Source organism: Dermacentor silvarum, chromosome 8, assembly GCF_013339745.2.
Source record: "Dermacentor silvarum isolate Dsil-2018 chromosome 8, BIME_Dsil_1.4, whole genome shotgun sequence".
Lineage (NCBI taxonomy): Eukaryota > Metazoa > Arthropoda > Arachnida > Ixodida > Ixodidae > Dermacentor > Dermacentor silvarum.
The window spans coordinates 86,577,288-86,600,888 of NC_051161.1; the positions used below are offsets into that span (position 1 = coordinate 86,577,288).

The 23,601-nt window shown below is 44.6% G+C and overlaps 1 pseudogene; it reads left to right on the forward strand.

Moving 5' to 3' along the window:
• LOC119461537 (glutamate receptor ionotropic, kainate 2-like) overlaps nucleotides 1–23,601 on the forward strand; it is a 306,355-nt pseudogene that overhangs the window by 249,141 nt on the left and 33,613 nt on the right.

Below are 23,601 nucleotides of genomic sequence, written 5' to 3' on the forward strand. Positions count from 1 at the left end.
AAACACCCGAAGCCGTCAGAACGCGCCGCTATTCATTGGTCTCGAGTTCTAAATTCACTCTTGCCTTTTGCCGTCATCACGTGGGTGCTAACAAAACTTAAGAGATTCAGTTTCTATTTCTGATTCCTATGGCGCAGAGAGGGGCCGGATTTAGCAATGGTTCACGACAATACGCCATGTATCGGTCATCCGGAAGCGCTGCATCTATGGCAAATGGTTCAACGGTCTGAGTTTGCTAACGCCGTCAGGTGAAGGCCTTTAGAGGGCTTTTCGAACGAGCAATGAATGCTATGACCACGCTAGCCCTCTAGACTGCGGCCATCGCCAAACACGGCTTACCTTACGCGTCATTGTGATTACTTCCATTGTTCCTGCAGCGTTCACCAGACTCTCCATCGGCGGTCACCTACAGTTTGGTTCTGAAATCAAATATTGCTATTTCGTTTCGCAATATCTACAGGATAAAAAAGAAAAGCGCTAGTCGGTGAAATTATACGGGCGTCCTTCGCACATGAATATCTCGAACAGCTTTTGTCAAGGTTTTTATTGGAAGGCGATAGCTGCCTTTGTTCGATGCTGCTTTAAAGTTCGTACGACGTTTCGCATACTCCATGTCAAGCTGTACTTCCCTGATTAAACTGCATTGTTACTTCAAAATTAGGTGACTATATTGCAAGATGTTGGCATATTGTCTAGTTATGAAAGACACAAACTTTGAACAAAGTAAACACTTTCATTTCTCGACCCTGACAGTTCCTGTCAGCGGTTTGCTCTCTATTACAGCCAGACTCATAATCAGCAGGATGCAGAGAACCGAGAGAGAGAAACAACTTTTATTGAAAACGGCAAGTGTAAGCTGAGTTTGGGCCTGTCTGAAGATTAGGCCTCGCTCTTTTTGGTGGACCTGGACTGGGGTCTATTTTTAAATAAAGTTGTTCTCTCTCTCTCTCTCCCCTCCCTTAGATGGCGGCCAGGAGCCCTTGAGTCCTAGCGGCATCTTCGGCTTGCTTGATGACTTGTTCGTGCTTGCTGTCTGAACTGAGCAGCGGGATCTCCCACTGCTCCGCGTTCCTATATGTGTTGTTCGGCCCCTCCACTATGTTGGGGCAAGCCCAGATTATGTGTCTGAGGTCCGTCCACTGGTGGCAGTCTTTGCATTTATCCGAGTAGAGCTCTGGATAACAAAGATTATAAGCGATCGGGTTTGGGAAGGTGTTTGTTTGTAGTAGGCGCCATGATGTCGCCTGCTCTTTATTTAACGAGGAGGGTGGTGCAGGGTAATGCTGCCTCCCTTATCTGTAGTGTTTGGTGATTTCATTATAATTGACCACGCGGCCTTTCTCCGCACTCGGGCCCCATGTTGTTCCTGCTCCTGCTCGCTTAGATGCAGAAAATTGAAAGGATAAATAATCTGAGGGATGCACACAGAGGGTGTATGCGTAGACTTCTTTCATTTGTCTCCATTTGCGCCCAAAAATGCCGCTTTTTCCCGCCCCACCAACGTGCCTAAGAAGTTGTGTTCGTGAAAAAAAAACAAAGATTATTACATTGCATAGCCGTAAATGTCACATAATTCCAAAATGTTTAAACCCCAGCATCTTATTTTCACAAGTCGCTGTTTAGTGTTTTCATGTTAAAAAAGAACGAGAAACAGACATGCAAAGCGTAAAAGTTAGAATGTACTGCTCAAAATCGTATTTACAGTTTTGTGCGTGTTCTGCCTTCCGTGTGGCTCGCGAAGATTCGCACACACTGTGCTAATTTTACCTTTCAGTACGCTCGTCACCTTTTTTCAACAAGTGTTAATGGTTCGAAATAAAACTGCGTCCTACTTTACAATGCGCCGCATCACAATCGAAAGCCAAGTATCTGAAATTACTATGACACCTGGGGCTATTATTCGGCGGAACTCTTTTAAATATATTGCTAGGTTAAGTGCACGTCAAAATAGCACGCACAGAAAATAAAATACCATCGGAGGGGGCACCAAATAAAATCATCGGAACGTTATCGCTACTTTAGAATAAGAAAACAACAAAATCAGAATGCTTCGAATCCTGCGCTAAATATGCGCCACGTATACAGGAAATCTCATTGGTAAGAGTAATTCGTTCTAATGCAATACCGTATTCACTGCAGAATGTGGAAACTATAAGTCTCAACGTTATGAAACCTGTTTAGTTTTCGGAGTTTTGAAAAATCCGTCGCTTGAAACTGAAGACGACATGAACGCCAGTTGATGATTGCGAATGTCTGCAGTCTGCACGTGCTCATAGAATTGTTATTCTCTGCAAACGCATTTGTACTATCAAAGCTACCAAGTTTTCTTGACCTAGGGTCACGTATGTAATACGTCCTATTGTTAACAGTAATTCGTTCTAGTCGAATATCGTATTCACTGCACAGTGCGCTAACGCCGCATAGATTCCAAACTTTTATGGCATCAATTTTGCTTTGGCAGTGTGAAAACTCCGTCGCTTGAAACTTTAGAGGACATGAACGCCAGTTGATGATTGCGAAAGCCTGTAGTCTGCACGTGCGCATCTAATTGTTATTCTCTGCAAACGCATTTGTAATCTCAAAGCTACCAAGTTTTCTTGACCAAGGGTCACGTGTGTAACAAGTCCTATTGTTAACAGCAATCCGTTCTAGTCGAATATCGTATTCACTGCAGAGTGTGCAAACGCCGCATAGAGTCCAAACATTTATGACATCAATTTTGTTTTGGCAGTTTCAAAGCTCCGCCGCTTGAAATTTAAGAGGACATGAACGCCAATTGATTATTGCGAAAGTCTGCAGTCTGCAAGTGCGCATCGAATTGTTATTCTCTGCAAACGCACTTGTAATCTCGAGATTAGATCTAAGCTATCAAGTTTTCTTGACCTGGCGTCACATGCGTAATAAGTCCTATATTGTTCAAAGCAATCCGTTCTAATCGAATATCTTATTCACTGTGTGGAAACGCCGCTTAGAGTTCAGACTTTTATGGCATCACTTTCGTTGTGTTTGAAAATAAACTATTGCTTCAAGCTGAAATGCAAATGGATACCAGCTAACGATTGGATGTCTGCAGTTTACACGTGTGCACCGTATTGACATTATTCTCTTCAAACCCATTTGTATACGCAAAACTGTAGGGATTTCATTGATCTCACACAACGGCTGGAAAGACGAAGCGGAAACTACTTTGCTATGAAATGTTCGTAACGGTAGTCGCAATGGAGACGCAATGAAAAATATTTATTAGCATAAAACCACAATCCCCCTCACAAAAGCAAAGTTTCACTAGCGGCTAAACAAAAACTTAGGTCCTGCTTTAGTTAAAGGTGAAAGGCTAATCCGTGTGAGGTCCTGAAGAGAGACCTGAGCGTAGGGTAGCATACCGGATCTTCCCATCTGGTTAACCTCCCTGCCCTTTCTTCTGGCTCTCTCTCTCTCTCTCTACAACGTGCTTTGGTGCCAGGATTTACGGCCCGTGTGTGGTAATTACTCAACAAAATGTTGACCGCGAAGAGGTAGCAAGGTGGCTACTTGGGCCTCTTGGTGTGCCATTAGAACGTGCAACGTTGTACATAAAAGACACGTACAAAAGCGAGGAGCGAAGATTGGCAGTTTGCGCTGTGTGTAGCTTCGTTCGTCGGTTTTGTCCTTCTTTTACGAGCAACGTATAAGCGTTCTAAGGGTAGCAAGGATTTTTATTTCTGAATGCACTTCAACTAAACCTTCGTGGTGGCTTAGTGGCTTAGGAGTCTCTTTGCTGAACTGAAAGTAGCGAGTTTGAGTCTCATTCTTGTCCACCGCGTTTTGAGAAAGGAACAAGAAATATGGCTGCTTAGATGTGTGCGCACGTTAGGAATCAAAAGCAGTAAAAATTATCTTGGATCCCCTTGCACCCTTACCTTTTTTCCCCACCTCCATCCACGTGTTTAGTGCAGTGTTCTTAGCAGCCAGTTTAAAAGGCATAGAGCCCCCACGCAACGAAAAAAATCACACGACAGTTATGCGTATGCAACGCGAACTTTCGTTAGCTGTAGTGCTGGCTAGGCATTTTCGCTTCCGATCTCCAGCTCACCGAGACGCTTGCGGCTCTGAAGGTCCTGCTTCCTCCATGGCATTTCAATGTGGAAACGCGGCAGCAGACGCTTGTATCGCCACCGACTCACGAAGGAAAAAGTGAGGCGTATGACAACGCCGTGGCAAAACTGCCACAATTCTGCGGGCGCATCAGTCGGCTCCAACATCACCGATGTGCGAAGGGCAACACCACGTCGTGGTGTGGTTCTGTACCGCGCTTTTCCTTATTGGACCGAACTTTCCTCTTTTGTTGGTTGAAGGTCACGCGGTACCCCGTGCACTTCCCCCGAATGGGAGCACCTTCTACTCCCACAGACATCCAACGACCTTACCGCTCTGCCAAGGTCTGCGCTATGGAGGGCGTTGGCCAACGACCGCGACGGCTCGAAACAAAAGATAAAGCTGAGAAAAGCTGACGCTTTAAAAAAGCTCCTTCTACGGAAGAAATTAGAAAAGAGTATATGGCACTGTTCTTGCGGTGCATCATTATGCCTTTCCGCTCGCAAACGTTCATCCTTTAGAGGAGTGGTTGTGCTGAAGGCAACCTACTTAAACATTTCGTATCTGTCTCTCAGGTGCGGCGGATAGAAGTGTGGATGGTTAACGATTGGCAATATTTAGGTAGATTTAATTCAGCTTTCCAGCAGAGTTAGAAGACGCCGAAGTCTGATAACGAAGCAGCGTACATGTTTTAAGGCAACAATGCACAAATATAAAATAGTTCGCATGCAATGCAACACAGGGTCTCATTCTTTTCCATCAGTGATTCAATTTCTCCCGCGATCACTTACTAAGTCATCATTCTGGACTTACAGAACATGAAATTAGACTTCTTCAGATAAAAAAAAAGTGTAGGATGGTAGAGCAGCTGGAGGAAACGATTTACGAACGTATTCGGGTATACGATCGACACTCAAGAAAGCGATAAAGGCATGGAGATCTCTCAATCTGCGCTAGATTAATTTTCCTGACATCGCTGTCTTTGCAGTCGACATGTTCCTTTCAATTCCTGACACAATTCAGTCGGAAATAAAAATCAACAAGGAAGACGAGCAACAGTAAAAATAAAGCGGTATATAGAAAGTCTGAGCTTGACTTTTTCCATTTTCTTTTTCAAGAGCACCATTCACGGAACACGAAAACGTGTCTATAAGGTATTGCGCTTAGACGAAGCATCAAACAATGTCACTACCAGCGTTCCGTGCGTATACCTGAATACCAGAGATGCTAAAACTCTAATGAGGCAAGACAATCGGGCACGTCGTTTACTAGAGCAGTGAGGCAGCCTTTCAAAGGATGACAGCGAGCCCTTTAAATATGACCCACTTTCTATAATGTTGACACCTGCATCATGACCGATATCTAATATTCCTCACAACGTTTTTTGAAACCACGATATAAAAGGCTTGTAGTTAACCTGCTATCGCTGCCGCTATCACTGTAAACAGCGTTCTGTTAGGAATGAGACAATTATTACTAGAGCGATAAAAGTTTGACTTCAATATTTGTGGTCGCGGTCGCCGTGCGCAGGAGGCAGACATGGCCATCGTGGACCTAACCATCACCTACATGCGAGCACAAATGGTGGACTTTACGATGCCCTTCATGAACACCGGCATCAGTATCCTGTTTCGAAAGCCACTCCAGGACAACCCACCTCTGTTCTCCTTCCTACTGCCTTTTTCCGTGGACGTGTGGCTGTACATGCTGACCGCTTACCTTGCGCTCAGCCTGTGGTACGGGCTGCTGGGCCGGTTCAGCCCGTTCGAGAACCGCTTTGCGCTACACCGTTACAGCGACACCGATTCGCCTCGGTGGGACCCTGAAGAAATGGAGAAAGAGCTGGACATCACTAACCGGTTCTGGTTTGCCATCGGCTCGCTGATGCAGCAGGGCTCGGACCTTAATCCCAGGTGAGGTGTTAAATGGCGGAAAGGCCAACTGTAGAGAACACTGCGGAATAACTGCAAGATTGGCAAGTTAGCGCGGATTTGTAGCTGTATCTGGCGAGCCTACTGTAGTATGTACAAAAGAAGAGAGACGAAAAAAAAATACTCGAAATTCCATGTATGCACGGCCTATCTTTATTTTTTTCTTGATGGGGAACGCTTATATATACAGTTAGAGGTAACAGAACATAAAAGTATAAGAGACTTTACAAAGGATAATCACCAAAGCCAAGGTATAGGAAAACAAGATCAGATCATCACAAAGTAGCCAAGGACAAGGAATACGCCTCCCCCCCCCCCCCCCCCCCCCCAAAAAAAAAAATAAAGTTGAAGAAATGAAAAGCCCATCACTTCATTCTGCTTTAACCACGTGCAATTGAGGTAATAGAGTTCTTCGGTCGCAAGAGTTAGGGAAGCATAACTCATGTATTTCTCTCGTAATCGCCTCATACAAACAAGTTATTTCTTTGTTAATTCGTTACGACGAGGTGAAAGGATGAGTTTGTGATCAAGTATAGCGCTAGAATAACATATGCCACAATGACTGGCCAGATGGTACGCCGATTGATACAAAGAGAGGCAATGGTGGTGCTCTCGCAAGCGCGTGATGATACGTCGTCCACTCCGGTGCACATATACGTCGCCGCAAGGTAGCGTGATCACGTGCTCCGCAATTAGTTTGCAGCAACCCTACTTGCTGATGTGTTTTGTTTAGAAGCCTGATTGTGCAGCTTCATCGCTTTTTCCCAATCCTTTCACGCGCAAGAAAGGAAATGCTGCCCGACTTCCGTGGTGGTAAATATTCTGGTTGTATGTATTACAGTCGTCCTGACTTTTTATTCGTCTCTCTTCTTTTCTTCATGTTATTATGTCGTGCTGCATGGCGTAGCTGCAGAAAAGGCTATTCCTGAATGATTGATTGAATGGTTGATAGTGTGTGTATTTGGTGTATCAGGACACAACAGCATGTCAGACCATACTGTGCCTAGAAAAGTGGATAGCTGGCTGTTTGTCGGAGTGATACTATTAAAACGATAAATGCGTGATGATGAACTATAAAGACGCACAACAGTTCTTGGTGGTGAACTGTTATGTGGCTGATTGACTGTCTGATTGATTTGTTAATGAAATAAGATACACCATAGGGGACCGCCTTCAGACTAATTTTGAGCACCGGGCGTTCTTAAAAGGGGCCCTTTATCACTTTTTTGAGTAGGCGAAGTAAACCTTGCATAATGGGAGACAATGGTGTCGTGAGCAGCGGAAGCAAACACTGCCTAATGGCGCGATAGAGATGTTTCCAAATATTCGCCGTATTATGCATTACGCTGCAAGAACTTATTATTTTGAAGGAAGTAAGCAAACAGCAGGCACTCTTCATTCGGGAGACTCTACGACTATTGGTCGGTTTTCGATTACGTCCCAAGAAACCACTATTTTGAAAGAAGAAGTGGAAGTGAAACTAAGAATTCATGTGGTTGTGCTCTATGTTTGCTTTGAAAAGCAGATAGCACATCGTTGGCTAAAAAGACGCAAGGAAAATTTTCTCGAGTTTGCTCTCGCGTTCTTTATCGGAGCTCGTGTGTACGAATTCGGCCACCTCCTCCGTAGAACAAGATTGTGTACAGATTCAACAGCGCCCTTTTTCGGGCACCTAAATTTGGACATTATGTAGATTTGGACTGCGCCATTTCAATAAACTCGTTTCACCGCGTTTGCACATTGCAATTTGAAACACTCACGCCAAATCAGTCTTCTTATCTCTGTGACTCAAATTAATCCGGCACGTGCCACGCAAAGCCACCCACCATTTCACCCCGAGAGAATGTGAACGCTCTGCATTCCCGATGCTCGCATTTGTTTCTTTCATCTTTCCAGATTATTGCGTCATTTGATACTTGCGCCACACAAGAGCTTCGTACATGTAGCTTCGTAGAAAAGCAGCCTTAATTGTTTTCTGTATTTGCCTAAGTTACGTTGAATAAGCCAAGATCGATACCATTATCAAGTACATAAATAAACAAGAGAAATTTCTACCTTTAATCACTCGGCTCGCATGAAACTAAGGCTCAAATTGCTATAGGCTCAAGATATATATATATTTTTTAGCTTGAACACTGCAACCTTTCTTGCGAAAGCAAGCCACATCCGCCAAAACATCTCATAGGCGACGGTCCAATAAAATCAAAAAGCATAAGACATCAGGCTTGGAAAGGCTCGTGGCCGTCAGCTCGCCAACGCCATTTCTAAACACGGCTATGTCCACAGCGCCTGAGAAACGTAAGCCGATCAGCCCAAGGGCACCGTATTGGTTATTGTGTTTGCTAGCTCTGCCACTCCCAATCGACAACACGTGGGTACTCATTTAATACTAAACATGAGCAAACCGGTACAAGAAAGATATTGGATTTCAGTGTATTGAGACGAATTGGCTCGAAGTTGCTGCACTTTTGCCTTGTTTTTTTTTTCTTTTTTTTTTGGGGGGGGGGGGGTATGAACTGAAAACACTCCGCACAGCCTATTCGATTTCTCCCCTATTGTTGCACTACATCCCAGCCCCGTTGTCAGGCTACTCAATAGCTGTTTTTTGCTTTTGCAAGCCTTGACGCTGTGGTCACTTCAGCTCACAAAACAGTGAGGGCCTTGTTTTTATTTCACGCGTCCCTCCCATTGTTCGACACATTGTATAGAACGGGCGAGTCGTGTGTACTTTCCATATCGTGTCTGCGAAATGTAACGCGGGTTGTTTGTATAGTTGCCCGTTTGAGACACGCTCTGAATACAAACAGAATATTTCTTGCTCATTTTTTTTCTTTTTCTCCTCTTCAGCTTCCTACTTCGGTGTACGGTGCAGTCAGCCCCCATGCTCTCTAGCTTATTTAGGAAAGCTAATCTTTCTGCGAGTAAACTTCAGCTTGGCGAACGGAGAAATGCATGGCGCCAAAAAGCGATAACCGCGTTAATAACCGATAACCGATAATAACCGCGCAAGCGTGGTATTATCTCTATGGATACATAGCATGAAATACAAATATGGCGACTGCGCATGTATGCTGCGCTAGTATCATTGTCAAGTCAGTCAGGCAATTTTGGCAAACTTGGTTAAATATTGTACATGCGTTTTTGACCGAGATCGTGGCATTGTCATTCGTGGGGCGCATTTGTCACCACGAACACGCAGTATTGGAGTAATTAGTGTAAGCCTCTGATGTTTACCATTCAAATGGTTTCCGAGACCTACAGCACAAAAAGAAAAAAATCACCACATATCCACGACGTGAATGATGATTAGAGGGCGAAGCACAGGGTTATCATTCGGGTAAACCAGAGCTATGGACGAGAGAGAAAGAGAGCGCGCGTCGGGAACGAACGCCCTTGTGCACCGCAGCGCCCCTAGCTACGGACGAGAGAGAAAGAGAGCGCGTCGGGAACGAGAGAGAAAAAGAACTAGAGCACAGCTGCGGCTCTAGCGGGAGCGGCGAGTACCAGCGTGGCTACAACGGCGCGATGGCGCGACGGGGGACAAGGCTCGACCCTAAGGAGCTTCGCCCCTAAAAGAAAACTGGCTCTCTCGAAATCGAGAGTATATGTAAGCATGAAATAGCTACCATATGACATCTTTTCCTGCCTGTGGTGCCGCCGCCTTCAACCGCTTTTCTTCTTCCAACAGTGCAGCGCACTCAGTGTCTGTCGCTACTTTTTCTTCTTGTAGCCTACCGCTCACGACTGACAGACCGCTGGCGTTCAAAAGAGCACAGGCAACTTCTCTATCTGCCTTTTGGACGCCGCTATTGGAAATGACAAATAAAACTTTCGCGTACTAGAAATTACAGCTTGAGTGATATTGTGAGCAAACATTAGGAAGAAATCGGAAACCATATTTTTTCGTAACTTGTTTGGGTATTAACTTGTAATGCGGTCCTGTACAAAGTGTTGGGGGCCAGAGACCGCGTTTTCTGAAGTTCTGACTGGTTGCCCGGATGATCTCGTTTGAGTGCGCGGATAACGGCTCTGGCTTCTGGCTCAAAGTCACTTGAAGGTCGCCGACAACGGGGGCTAAAAGCATTTCATGCATAAAAAAAAGTTCCGGAAAGAACCAATTGATGTGTACATGGAGAGTGTCGCTTTAGTAGGACACATGCGCTGCTATAATTTCAAGAATGTAAATTATTTTGCGATGTGCCTTATAATCAGGACACGGTTTTGACACGTAAAACCTCTGAAGTAACTTTATTTTTCATTTGTCGCGGTGAAGTTCACACTTTTGAATAAAACAAACATAATAGGCGCCGCCGAACACGTGCGATACACTAATACCATGGCCGCTGGATAAAAAAAAAGCCCCCTTTTTTTATCCAGCGGCCGTTGTAATACTTTTTTTTAAAGCGAAGCTTTGTACCTCTACCAGCCAAGGGTTCTGTCATGTCCGTCGTTGTAATCAAAAAACGATCCCGACGAACCGCTAACAATTGCAGCTATAGCAGTATAGCTTACTTGAATTCAGGCATTCAGCGTACAACTAAGCACTCGTTTTCGCAAGAAAAACCACAAAAACAAGCTTCAAAGTGATGAGCCAACATGATGGACGATAAGGGCTGCGGGAAAACAACGGAAACAGGCTCGGCGCGGTCCGTAACATTAGATTGCAGCTGTTGCAAAGCTTATGCAGCTGTTGCAAAGCTTATGCAGCTGCTTCAAAGAGGGTTGACGTCATTCGAAACCCTTCCAGCCTAGTAACTGCTTCGGTTCATTTTCTAGACTACCCCACTATGGTGTAGTCTGGTAGTGTATATCACACTGATCATAAAGCAGTTGTGAACATTGTTGTGATGTAAATAATAATAAAGGCCGTGGTTAAAGTTACGTTGTAGTGTGTGAAATATCAAGTGCGCCGCAGTCACCGTGAGGGTGGCGTAAAAAGCTTCGCTTTCCAACCACCTTCACAGGGTGGATTGGCGGGGCAATTTTTTGTTTCCTATGCAGCCTTTCATAGCGCTCTGAAATGTTTTCAATCTGCATACAAATTCAAGAGCGATTTCCGGTCTTCGTTCCAGCGCTGTGTCCACGCGCATCATTGCCAGCATATGGTGGTTCTTCACACTCATCATGATCTCTTCGTACACCGCCAACCTGGCCGCTTTTCTGACGGCGCAGCGAATGACGTCGCCCATCGAAAATGCCCACGATCTTGCCAAGCAGACCAGCATCGACTACGGGTGCCTGTTGTCTGGATCAACAAAATCATTCTTTCAGGTAAGTGGGGACACTTTATCCTCGCGAGAGTTGAAGGCCACGGGATTATATATTTTCTTTAGAACCAATTCCTTTCTCGTTTATTTATTTATTTATCTTTTATTCATTTCTTTATTTATCTGTTTAGTTATTTCTTATTCACAGCACCTCATCGGCATTACGTTAGGAAAAATGGGGCTACGCATAAATTTTCAAGTAAATAGTAAAATAGGACAGAAAGAAACTCGCATTATCATGCAAAAAAATCTACAGAAATCACAAACGATGATTGTGGACGTAAGCGAATATCACGAACGAATGAAAGCCCGAGTCACCGAACTAAAGCGTAAGGGAGAGAGAGAAAGCTTTCCTTTGCCAGTCTGACCATCGGCCATCGAAAACCGATGTACCGTACCAACCAATGACCTACAACGAAAACAGCCGGTTGCGCCAAGGAATTCTTAAAGGGAAGAAAAAAAAATAGCAGTGTGGCTAACGAAAAACGGCAGTTAATCAACGCTGGCATAAGCAAACCGGACACACGATTACATTACATATGTTCCGCATATCTGCTGAAATCGGAAAGGTCACGAACGTCAGTCTGAAGGATTTTACAGCGGTTAACGTGACGCAAGATATCAAGGGCGCCCTAAAAAGATAAAATTATCGCAACGGTAAAACCAGAAAGTTTCTCGGAAGTAGTGATATACCAGCTGCACAAGCAGCTATTATATGACTAGTTCTATAGCAAATACTACAATGACTAATTGCGATAGCAATTGAAACCACCGACGCCAATGGCGACTGTCGTCGTCATCGGCGTCACCGTGAAGCTCTTTATAAAATACAATTGTGATAGGATCGCGTGCCCGGCGCTTTGCATGCAAAGGAAAGCGTGCGAGGGTGAATTGAAAAGGACGGTGGTTTCATGCGCGCCGTCTTTTGGAGGTCACGTGATCAAGCAGGTGTAAAGGAAGGGGGGAGTGGTGTTAGTGCACGTCTCCTCCTATAGCCCAGCCTGGCTGCGTGTGCTATGCGCACGAGGGAGCTATACTGTATTACAAAAGGGGTTAGTGTATTCACGGAGGACTGACGGCTGCCACACTTGATGTCAAAAGCCACGAGACGGCGCCACCAGAGCATGGTCTGTTGCATCATGCACCGCTTACGATGCGCTGCGGCGCTTTGCACACATCGCGATTAAGAATCTGCTTTTTACTCGCTAACACGTCAATGCTAACGCGTCCCTGCTTCGACGGCATCCTGACTGACCCGGGATCTGTTAGAGAGCTTCTTGGAAATGCACAGAGAACTGTGGAATGCACATGCAATTCTTACAATTGTCGCACATGAAAATGTGTATCAATGAAAATCTACTCCTTCGTATGCAAATATCGCTCAAATATTACATAAATATTATGTAAGGAGACTGGCTACTTGATTTCTAAAAGTCAAAGATAATATAGTGGATATGGCAAGAGTAATGAATTAAAAAATGATAAATTACCTATTTGCGGAATTATTTAGGTAATATCAATGATGTAATCCACCAGTAAAATAATTTCTAACTAAATAATAAATAATTGTTCAATATTCATAAGTTTTAAATACTTGGATCATTGCAAAGTTAGATAAATAAAATTATTTCAATGATTAGGTAGTTATTTCAAAGCATTCAGCTCTTTTTATTGTGGTGACAACCGCTGCGTACAATTGAAACTGGAATACCTCAACGTAAATCAAGCCCTTATTTTCAACAATGCGCATTTGAACTACATAAACTTTTTAAATAAACACAAACAACACAAACTTTGACGTACGTGCTAGCGGCGTACAACTAGCACAACTGACAACAGCCGCAATGAGCGACGGATCGACGGATGCTGGCGGTGGCACTGCTGTCGCATGGGCTGGCATCCAAGTGCCGGACCTTTCCACACTTGCCGCCTCACCGCAATGTATGGCGCGTGCTGCCTCTGAACACACTACCCCTTTCTAGTGCACTTTAGCTGAACGCATACGCGGCTTGAGCACCCTATCTCGGGAGTAATCGGTGGCGGGTTCAAATGTAAGGCGAGCCGAGATAGCTTATCGCTTCATGTGCGCTATCTTACCGCGCGCCTAGTTAGGAGGTCACGTAATCTTCAGCTTCGGAGACGGGTTGAAGCGAGAGGTGCAGCAAAAAGCGTTCGCTCACCGAGACCGGCAATCTTCATCACGCCAGCGTTGTGACAGCGAGTGTTCGCCACCATCGAGTTAGATGTGTGTGCGCGTGCACCATGCTTATTATTTACCAAGCGATTGTTTATAGCAATCTTTGACGGGGGATGGGACGCGTCGGTGTCCACGGGCGACGGCGTTCCTAGGAACCATGAAAGTTTCCTCGTGTAGTTGTCTAATACTTTTTTATCGGTATCAATGTTGCGCCTTTTGAGCGAAACTGGTGTTATTTTTTTTAGTATAGCTGTTGCAACCCCCTCCCCCCCCCCCCTTACTTTCCTGACTGTGGATGGGTGCTGCTGTTTGCAGAGTAGGTTACACGCAGGACAGCCCTACTACATTTACTACGCTTACAAGTGCCCTGGAATCAGTCGGCGATAAAAAACAAATTCGACCTAAATATCTTCAGTGGAACAAATATGCGTTATCAAAAGCACAGTCACCCAATGTATCGCGAAATGCAAGCACATATAGGGCTGCGCTCGAATTTCGCATTGCGGAGTATCCTATTTTGAGGGCAGTTCTAATTAGCAGCATACCAAGCCAACTGCATAACATATGCTGGCTATCCCACGTAACTTGTGGCCAAGTATGAAAATATGCGACCGCCACGGAGTACAACAAAATCAAGGTAATGCTGTTTGCCGTCGCTTGGAGCAAGTGAAAGTACCTTTTCTATTTCACCTAATTACATAATTAGTTGTTATTGATATTAAACTTCTCAAATATTACATTCAGAGCATAAATTGTCGCTCAGAAAATTGTACACCAACCTGAAAAATTCCGAATCCAAGTTTCTGTTGCTCTATACGTGCTACATAGCCTTTTTTTTCGAAGCCCGGACAAAGCCCGCGCAATGTATTGCGAAAAGTATCGCGCAACTAGTCCCACGGCCGGCACTTTTTAGTGCTTTGCAGGCTTTCTTTCAGTGTTGGTAAAAAAACTCTCAACCCTTCCGCTGGGGTGGAGATGGAAGACCAGCAAAAAAGAAGCTGCACAATAGTAGGAATTATGTATTTCCAATTATGACTATTAAGATGTGACGGAATAATTTGTTATTTGAACTAATAAAGAATGAGAAATATATATGATCCGGTGGTTTTCATTGATTTAGTGAACACAGGGACTATTGCCTTATAGTCGCTACGGAACACCGCCATAGGGTGTACGGCAAAGGTTGGCACGTTCTTCATAAACACGTCACAAACGCCGCGCGCGTTCGTTGCGAACGCAGTCAAAATGCCGAAGCCGTCGAGAACAGTTCTCCGCGTTGTTTGTGTGACCCCACACAACCGCTGCCAAAACGCTGGCGTGAGCAAGCGCGCCAGCAGCAGCGGGCGAAGGTTCATGTGGTCTATCGCTTCAACGGAAACTGAGCGGCGAAAGCACAGCGCATGCAAAGGTAGGAGCCGTGTGGCCGATCGCTTTCAAGATACTGTGCGCGCGACCGCCCGGCGCCGCGCAAAGTACAAGTTGCTCGCAGAGCAGAAGCCGCAACCACTCCCTCCCTTCCGCGCTGCCTTCCCGCTGTCGTCCTTTCGCGTGGGAGATTGAGTCGCCAGTTCCCCGTCGCTCATTGTGCTGTTCCTTCGAACAAACGGCACGTGTCCGGGCCATGGCGAGTCGTAAGGGTAACTGATAAGAGCGCTAACGCGATGTTTACGTGACGGAACGGCTAAACGCCGTTGTGGATACTGTTAGGGGAGAGGCGGACGAGAGCCAAGAGAGATCGTGGCACAGGCGCAGAGGCCGGCAGGTCTGCGCGCATGCGCCGCAGCGGGAGAGCGGGCACGCACACGCACAGTCTAGGGTGCATCGATGCCCTCCTCGCCCACCACTCCCCTTCCACTGTGAAGTAGCGTTTGCTCTCCGCCGTGCGTTCGCTGCCCTTGAAAGCGCGCGTCCCTCGCCCTCGCGCGCTTTCACTCGCACATACAGCATGGGGCCCATGAGAGTTCTTTCTACATCCGGACGCGACCATCGAAGAGTGAGCCCTTAATAGCTTCGCTGTAAAAACATTTATGCACACCTATAGAGCAAAAAAAGATGGGGCGGGAATTTTTCGTGAGGGCGTACAATTTTTTGGTTGAGAATGTTGCTCTGATTTGAGAAGTTAGGTAAATGTAATAACCAATTATGTAATTAGGCAAAATACCAAAACTGGTGGCGTGGAGTAGAGGTAGAACACCCGACTTCAAATCTGAAGGTCGTAAGTTCGAATCCTGCTCCATTCCACTACATTTTCAGGCATGGAGTGGTGCCTGACACCGGCAAAGAAAAAAAAAGTACATATTGCCGAGAGCTAGTGGGGCTATACTAGTTCAGGTGCAACCAAACTAGGCAGGCCCACTAAGCTTCATCAAAGTCACTCCCTCACCAGAACAGGAATTGGCCTCCCTGGTGCAGTATTCGGCCACTACCTCCCTCATGACTCCGACAATTAACCCATGGCCCTCAGTTCCCAGTGGCTGCGGAGCACCTGACCAAGGCGGCGGTCAGATCTGCTACGCGGCAGAGGGTGCTAAGAATCTCTGGGTCAAGGCAGGCCGCCAATGGAAACTGAACCTGGCAACGTTCAACACGCGCACCCTCTCGAGTGAGGCTAGCTTAGCAGGACTATTTGAAGAATTATCAGGCATTTCCTGGGATATTATTGGCCTTAATGAGGTTAGAAGAACTGGTGAGGCTTACACAGTACTGACTAACGGCCACGTCCTCTGCTACAGAGGTCTTCCAGATAAGAAAGAATCCGGGGTAGGATTTCTAGTGCATAACAACGTAGCGGGCAACATTGATGAATTCTACAGCATTAATGAAAGGGTAGCAGTCGTCGTAATGAAGCTGAATAGGAGGTACAAAATGAAGGTAGTGCAAGCCTATGCCCCAACCTCTAGTCACGATGATGAAGAAATAGAACAGTTTTATGAAGATGTTGAACTAGCAATGAGAAAGGTGCAAACTCAGTATACTTTAGTCATGGGCGACTTCAATGCAAAAGTGGGGAAAAAGCAGGTTGGTGAGCAAGCCATTGGCAACTACGGCATCGATTCTAGGAATGCAAGAGGAGAGATGTTAGTAGAATTCGCGGAAAGGAATAGGCTCCGAATAATGAATACCTTCTTCAGGAAGCGCAGCAACAGGAAGTGGACCTGGAAAAGCCCTAATGGAGAAACAAGGAATGAAATAGATTTCATACTCTCTGCCGATCCAAGCATAGTGCAGGATGTAGAAGTGTTAGGTAAGGTTAAGTGCAGTGACCATAGGTTAGTGAGGTCTAGGATTTCTCTCAATTTGAAGAGAGAGAGAGTGAAATTAGTCAAGAGGAAACAGGCCAACCTAGAGGCAGTCAGGGTAAAAGCAGACCAATTCAGGCTGGTGCTCGCAAACAAATATGCAGCTTTAGAACAGGAAGATGAAGATAAGATAGAGCTAATGAATGAAACCGTAACTAGGCTGATCTCAGAAGCAGCAATTGAAGTGGGAGGTAAGGCACCAAAGCAACCTGTAGGGAAGCTCTCCCAAGAAACAAAGGACCTAATAAAGAAACGGCAAAACATGAAAGTGTCCAACTCAAGAGATCAGATAGAATTCGCTGAACTGTCAAAACTGATCAACAAGAAGAAAGTAAGGGATATTCGAAATTATAACGTGGGAAAAATTGAGGAAGCCGTAAAATATGGACGCAGCATGAAATCAGTAAGAAGAAAACTAGGCATAGGACAAGGCAAGATGTATGCACTGAAAGATAAGCATGGTAATATCATCAGCAATTTCGATGACATAGTAAAAGCAGCAGAAGAATTCTATACTGACCTGTACAGTAGCCAAAACAGCCAAGCTTCTTCCATTCGAAATAGTGATGAACCGGATACAGAAGCTCCTTCTATAACTAGCGATGAAGTTAGAAGGGCCTTGAAAGATATGACCAGGGGAAAAGCGCCTGGAGAAGATGGAATAACAGTAGATTTAATCAAAGATGGAGGAGATATCATGCTTGAAAAGCTTGCGGCCCTTTATACGCAATGCCTCACCACTTCAAGTGTACCAGAGAGCTGGAAGAACGCCAACATTATACTTATCCATAAGAAGGGAGACGTTAAAGAATTGAAGAATTACAGACCCATTAGCTTGCTTTCAGTATTGTATAAAATATTCACCAAGATAATTTCCAATAGAATCAGGACAACACTTGACTTCAGTCAACCAAGAGAACAGGCTGGCTTCAGGAAGGGGTATTCTACGATGGACCATATCCATGCCATCAATCAGGTAATCGAGAAATCTGCGGAGTACAATCAACCTCTCTATATGGCTTTCATAGATTATGAAAAGGCATTTGATTCAGTAGAGATATCAGCAGTCATAGAGGCATTGCATAATCAAGGAGTGGAGGAGGCATACGTGAATATCTTGGCAAATATCTACAAGGATTCCACAGCTACCTTGGTTCTCCACAAGAAAAGTAGAAAGATACCTATCAAGAAAGGGGTCAGGCAAGGAGACACAATCTCTCCAATGGTATTCACTGCATGCTTAGAAGAAGTATTCAAGCTCTTAGACTGGGAAGGATTAGGAGTGAGGATCGATGGCGAATATCTCAGCAACCTTCGGTTTGCAGATGACATTGTCCTATTGAGCAACAATGGAGAGGAATTACAAAAAATGATTGAGGACCTTCATCGAGAAAGTGCAAGAATTGGGTTGAAGATGAATATGCAGAAGACAAAAATAATGTTCAATAGCCTGGCAAGGGAACAAGAATTCAGGATCGCCCGTCAGCCTCTAGAATCTGTAAAGGAATATGTTTATCTAGGTCAATTACTCACAGGGGACCCTGATCATGAGAAAGAAATTTACAGAAGAATAAAATTGGGTTGGAGTGCATACGGCAGGCATTGCCAAATCCTGACTGGGAGCTTACCACTGTCGTTGAAAAGAAAAGTGTACAATCATTGCATTCTACCGGTGCTAACATACGGGGCAGAAACTTGGAGGTTAACAAAGAAGCTCGAGAACAAGTTAAGGACCGCACAAAGAGCAATGGAACGAAAAATCTTAGGAGTAACGTTAAGAGACAGGAAGAGAGCGGTGTGGATCAGAGAACAAACGGGGGTAGACGATATTCTAGTGGACATTAAGCGGAAGAAATGGAGCTGGGCAGGCCATGTAATACGTAGGATGGATAACCGGTGGACCATTAGGGTTACAGAATGGATACCAAGAGAAGGGAAGCGCAGTCGAGGACGGCAGAAAGTCAGGTGGGATGATGAGGTTAGGAAATTCGCAGGCGCAAGTTGGAATACGCTAGCGCAAGACAGGGGTAATTGGAGATCGCAGGGAGAGGCCTTCGTCCTGCAGTGGACATAAATATAGGCTGATGATGATGATGATGACCAAAACTAATCTGACTTGCTCCAAGCGATGGCAAACAACATTACCCTGGCTCTGTTCAGCTACGTGGTACTGGCAAAGTTTTAAATTTTGGCACCATTTACGCGAGACACCCTGTATATGTGAGTAAAGAGGTGCGCTCCGGTTTTAGTGCGATGTGAGCCCCGTTGGTTGCCAATAGCAACGGGAATCGAGGAGAATTTCCATCAAGACTGCTTCGGAGTTTTCGCAATGTCAGCATGTCGTCGGGAAGCCATGGGTTAACGCCTGTCTAGCATAAATATATTGATCCGATCAACTTTTGGCACACCCGCTGCTTGGACTCTTTGCTTTATTTGCCACCATTCCTTACGTGGCCCTTGTCTGCTGAGAAAGGATGAGCATCGCCGCTTGCTACCTAAGGCGCTGCCATGCAAGTTGACATTGCTGGAAGTCACAGCTGCAAAGGCTACAATTCATTTCGCGCTGGGAGCTCGTTTTGGATGCGATAGTGGAAAGGCCCATCTTAATTTCTATGCAAATGAAGTTGTCTTTATAGGTGCATCTTTTTGAACTCTAGGCTTCATAGAACCAATCGTTAATACTGAATATGCCCTCTCTTTTTCCTCTTCTATAGCACAGCTGCAAGAACGGCAAGAACATGGCGAGTTGATTGCGCCGTTTTAACGCGAAGAATGTGCTTATTAGGCTGAAACATAAGCAGGGGCTCTTGAGATTGCACGATAACCAAAGCCATTAAGCGAATTGCTTTCAAGGCTCAGTCTGTAACTACGTGTCATGCTTGGCGTCCGGCGTTCAAAAGGTGAAAGGTGAGGAAAGCAGTGTTGGTAAAAAAAAGGCAAAAAGAAAGTGACTTCTGGCATTTGTGCATTGGGGCTGGTATGGGCAGATCACGTCTAGTCAATTGAATATTGATTTAAAATTAAGAAACAAAATCCTTCATGTCCTGTTAAATAATCATCACAACTTACAGCGCAAAAAGTAGTATTACACTTACTCAAAGGGGTAATGTGGACTTCGTACGTATACTTGATCATTATTGATTTACCAGCTTAAGTGCAACTATACTGGTAAAGTAACGGAGTGATTCGTTGAAAAGGGCTATCTGGTGGATACTAACTATCGACTGTTTACTGCCGCAAAAAAATGAAAGAATAAAAGAGACGCGAAGTGCAGCTGCACGTAGTCACAGTGTCACCGTGATTGACATTAAAAGAATATTACATTAAAAATTATACAATACATACATTAAAAATTTTATTGCCTTGACTTTACAATATCACTGCAGCCAGTGAAATTGCAAACAGCTCCGCCTTTTATTGGAAGAATACTGTGGGCATTTCTTAGTCACTTCTTCGTTGGCTGCACATGTTCATTATGTCATCGGTTTCTTCGTCTTCATCGCTTGTGGAGACTCATCTTGAGATTGATCTGTGTCTTGAGTGCGATCGGTCCGCGGCGTCTTCGGGCGTATTGAAGGTCGTATTAACGCTACGTCACAATATGCTTCACAAAAGTTGTACTTGCAAAGGGTTTTGACTACGTTATACTCAGTCTCACGTCTTTAAGTTTGAGTGCTATGTTGGCAGCAACAGACAATTTGAGCCACGCTGTCAGTCTACGATCTCACGCGAATCAGCAGTTTCATGCGCACAAAGCAGATGCGTCAGTGGCGTAGCTGCCTCCGTGCGCTTGAGTCAGAAAATTAACGCGAGTGCAACGTTTGAAAATCTGATTTTAAAATCTAATACTTACTGGTTCTTATCCATTAGCAATAGGAAGTAGTAACGGTATTGAACCTAAATCTCTTGTCGAATATCTAATTCAAACGTGTTAAGTACTGTACCAGACCCCCCAGTGGCGCACCGACGGGGGGGGGGGGGGTGGATTCGGGGGTTGTAACCCCCCCCCCCCCCTGAGGCTGACTTAGCTCCCCCTTTTGTTTAACCCCTTTTCTTTTCTTACGCATTTTAGTACTGCAACTAAGATGTCAGACGCGCAATAGTCTGCACACTAGCAAGAAGCGCAATTTTTTTACAATTTCCCGTGAAGCAATCGACATTAGTGCTGTTTAGATGGTATTGGCAAACTGTCAACCCCCCCCCCCCCCCCCCGCCCTGGCAGAGATCCTGGGTGCGCTACTGAGACCCACAAATAAGTGAAAGTAAACATGAAAAAGAGCTGCGTACGGTGCATGTCCTTTCACGTGCAAACTACATCGAAATATTGACCGAGTTACATATCTCATTTATTGTGTTTACTATTTTTTCACAGTCAACTTTGTGCTAGGTCCACAACGTCAAGTGTACATTTTGAATACTTGCTTACGGGCTGCTTGTAGGATTTCGTGCCAACCAAAGTAAGAGTGCTGCTTAGCCAGACTCCGTGTACAAAGAGGAATAGTGTACGCTTGGAACGAAAGCTAAAACTATGCAACATTGACGAAATTCATCAGTTGGCGCAATGTAAAAGCAGCCAAGTGTGGGCACACAGCTGCATGTCAGAAACTAAAATTCCATGAACTATTACAACGTTGCAAGGAAACGTTGTCTGCTTTCGCCCCCAGCGACGTTCTGGCGCTATTTATCGCCTAACAAGGAACAATAAATTTTACTTCTGTTTCTTTGTACAAGTGAGAAAATTGTGACTGATACCTGGAAAACATAAATACTTACAAATTTTATTCCCTTGAGACCTAAAACAAAAGGAATGCGTTTCGTACATTAAAAAAAAAAACGCAAAACGCGAGTTGGGATGTCTAAGAAGGAGTTCAACTCGACGAACGAAATAAAGCTATTTGCTTAGACAACATTTGTTGGGCCCATTTTAGCGCATGTGTCTGCTGTTTGGGGAACCCTGTAAATGAAAAATACTTTAAAAAATTAGACTGCCGATAGAAAAACACGAATTTGTGTTTACAATTCTTACTGCGCATGCACTTCTAAGGGCGAGCCGAGAGGGCTGGTGGCTTCATGTGCTCTGTCTTGTCGCGCGCCTCCGGTAGGAATTCTCGTAACCCTAAGTTTCAGAGACGCGATGAAGCGACCACCAGGACGAAGCATTCGCTTCCCGTAGCCGCGGCGCTCTTATCGCGCCACCATTGTGACATTGAGTGCCCGCGCTCGTCAAGTGACATCTGTTCGTGTTTGGCTGTGCAGTCGTGACACCATGCTTGGTGATTTAATTAGTGAGTGAATGCTTCCTGCAATTTATACAGCTTCTTGTAATCGTCCATTACAATACTTCGCGTTTCGGGAAGAAACTGCGGCACTTCTTAGTTTTTTTGTTACAGCGAAGCTGTTATTGCGACTAGCACCGCTCAAAAAATGTTGCATGCCAGTTCTCATTCTTTTATTTAAAAAAAAACTGAATCACTGACGAGGTCTATATTTTAAGGAAATGTGGGGATTGTTCTTTGCCATAGGCGAGCAAATAAGTGATTTTAAATTGACTGTGTCCGTTAGAGATGAAATTAAAGTGATGAAATCCTTGTTTTTCGCCCGCATAGCAGCGTTAAATGAACCGCCTGAATGTTTTACAGTGAAGCTGTTATTCGGGTTAGAACCACTCAAAAACGTTATAGGCCAGTTTTATAGGCACGTTTTTTTTAACCGTATCAGTCATTAGGTGTACATTTTGAGAAAAATGCGGGAGTTGATTAGCGCAACAAGCAAGCAAATTTTGACATGCCTTTCTTAATAGAGGGTTAAATAAATATTGTTAAGCTCTCAGTTTTGTCCCTCGTGTTGGCACCATGAGAAGCGTTATATCGAACGGTTAAACGTGCTTCTCTTTTATGTAGGCAGTCCACAAATGGTATAGATTTCATAACTTGAATGAATAAGGGTCATTCTATATTCTCAACGTGTGCCATATGTTTGAAGTGTCTATGATAATTATACGGTGGAGAAATAATTATTGAATCCTCGTCATCTTTAAATTTTTATACTTTATACATGGCATGTAGTTGCTGTTCCCCGGTATCCTTGGTGAAATATGCGTTGCACGGGGCTTATATTTTTGTTGAAGTAGAAAACGGGTTTATCCGGACGTACGAAAAATGTTTGATCTCTGTAGCTTAATCAGAGCCTCTGCAAAACGTTGCTTATTCAGGCGTTCCAGAGTATCATGATGCCATTGTTTGCTATATTCTCAAAGTACTAAATGGACTACACAAGGCAACAACGACAAATTTATTGAATAAATTGGGAACGTTAATTGCAATGTGTGGCGAAGCTTTCGTGTTCCTGGTGTCATGTTGCGTGTCATACCAGGTTTGCAGTTGGCTAACCCGGTGCCCTCGATATAGTAGACAGCTAGACTTATTTATATTTCATTAAAGTAAGAGACGGTTTATACAGGTTGTGGTACGCAAAGTTCGAAACATGTGGGTTAATTTCGGAATTTCCAGTACATTATGTATGCAGGTGCACCGGCAATCTATAAGTGTGTTTCAGTAGCGCCACAAAAGTTAGCGCGCTGCCATGAGATAGCTACATATGCCACCGAGATCAAACTCATCAAAATGGGCAGACCTCAATAGCAAATTAGTGTGCAATGTTAAATGCATGTGGATTCACTACCGCTTGTTCAAAGCATTTCTTAGGCGTGTTCGCCAATGTCATGCTGCCGTTACCATCTGTTTCAAAACGTCCCGAGTGAACTAATCGTTTCACAAACGTTATATTTGAAGAGATGTGGGGCATCTGAGATGCAATGTGTCCCGGAATTTTAA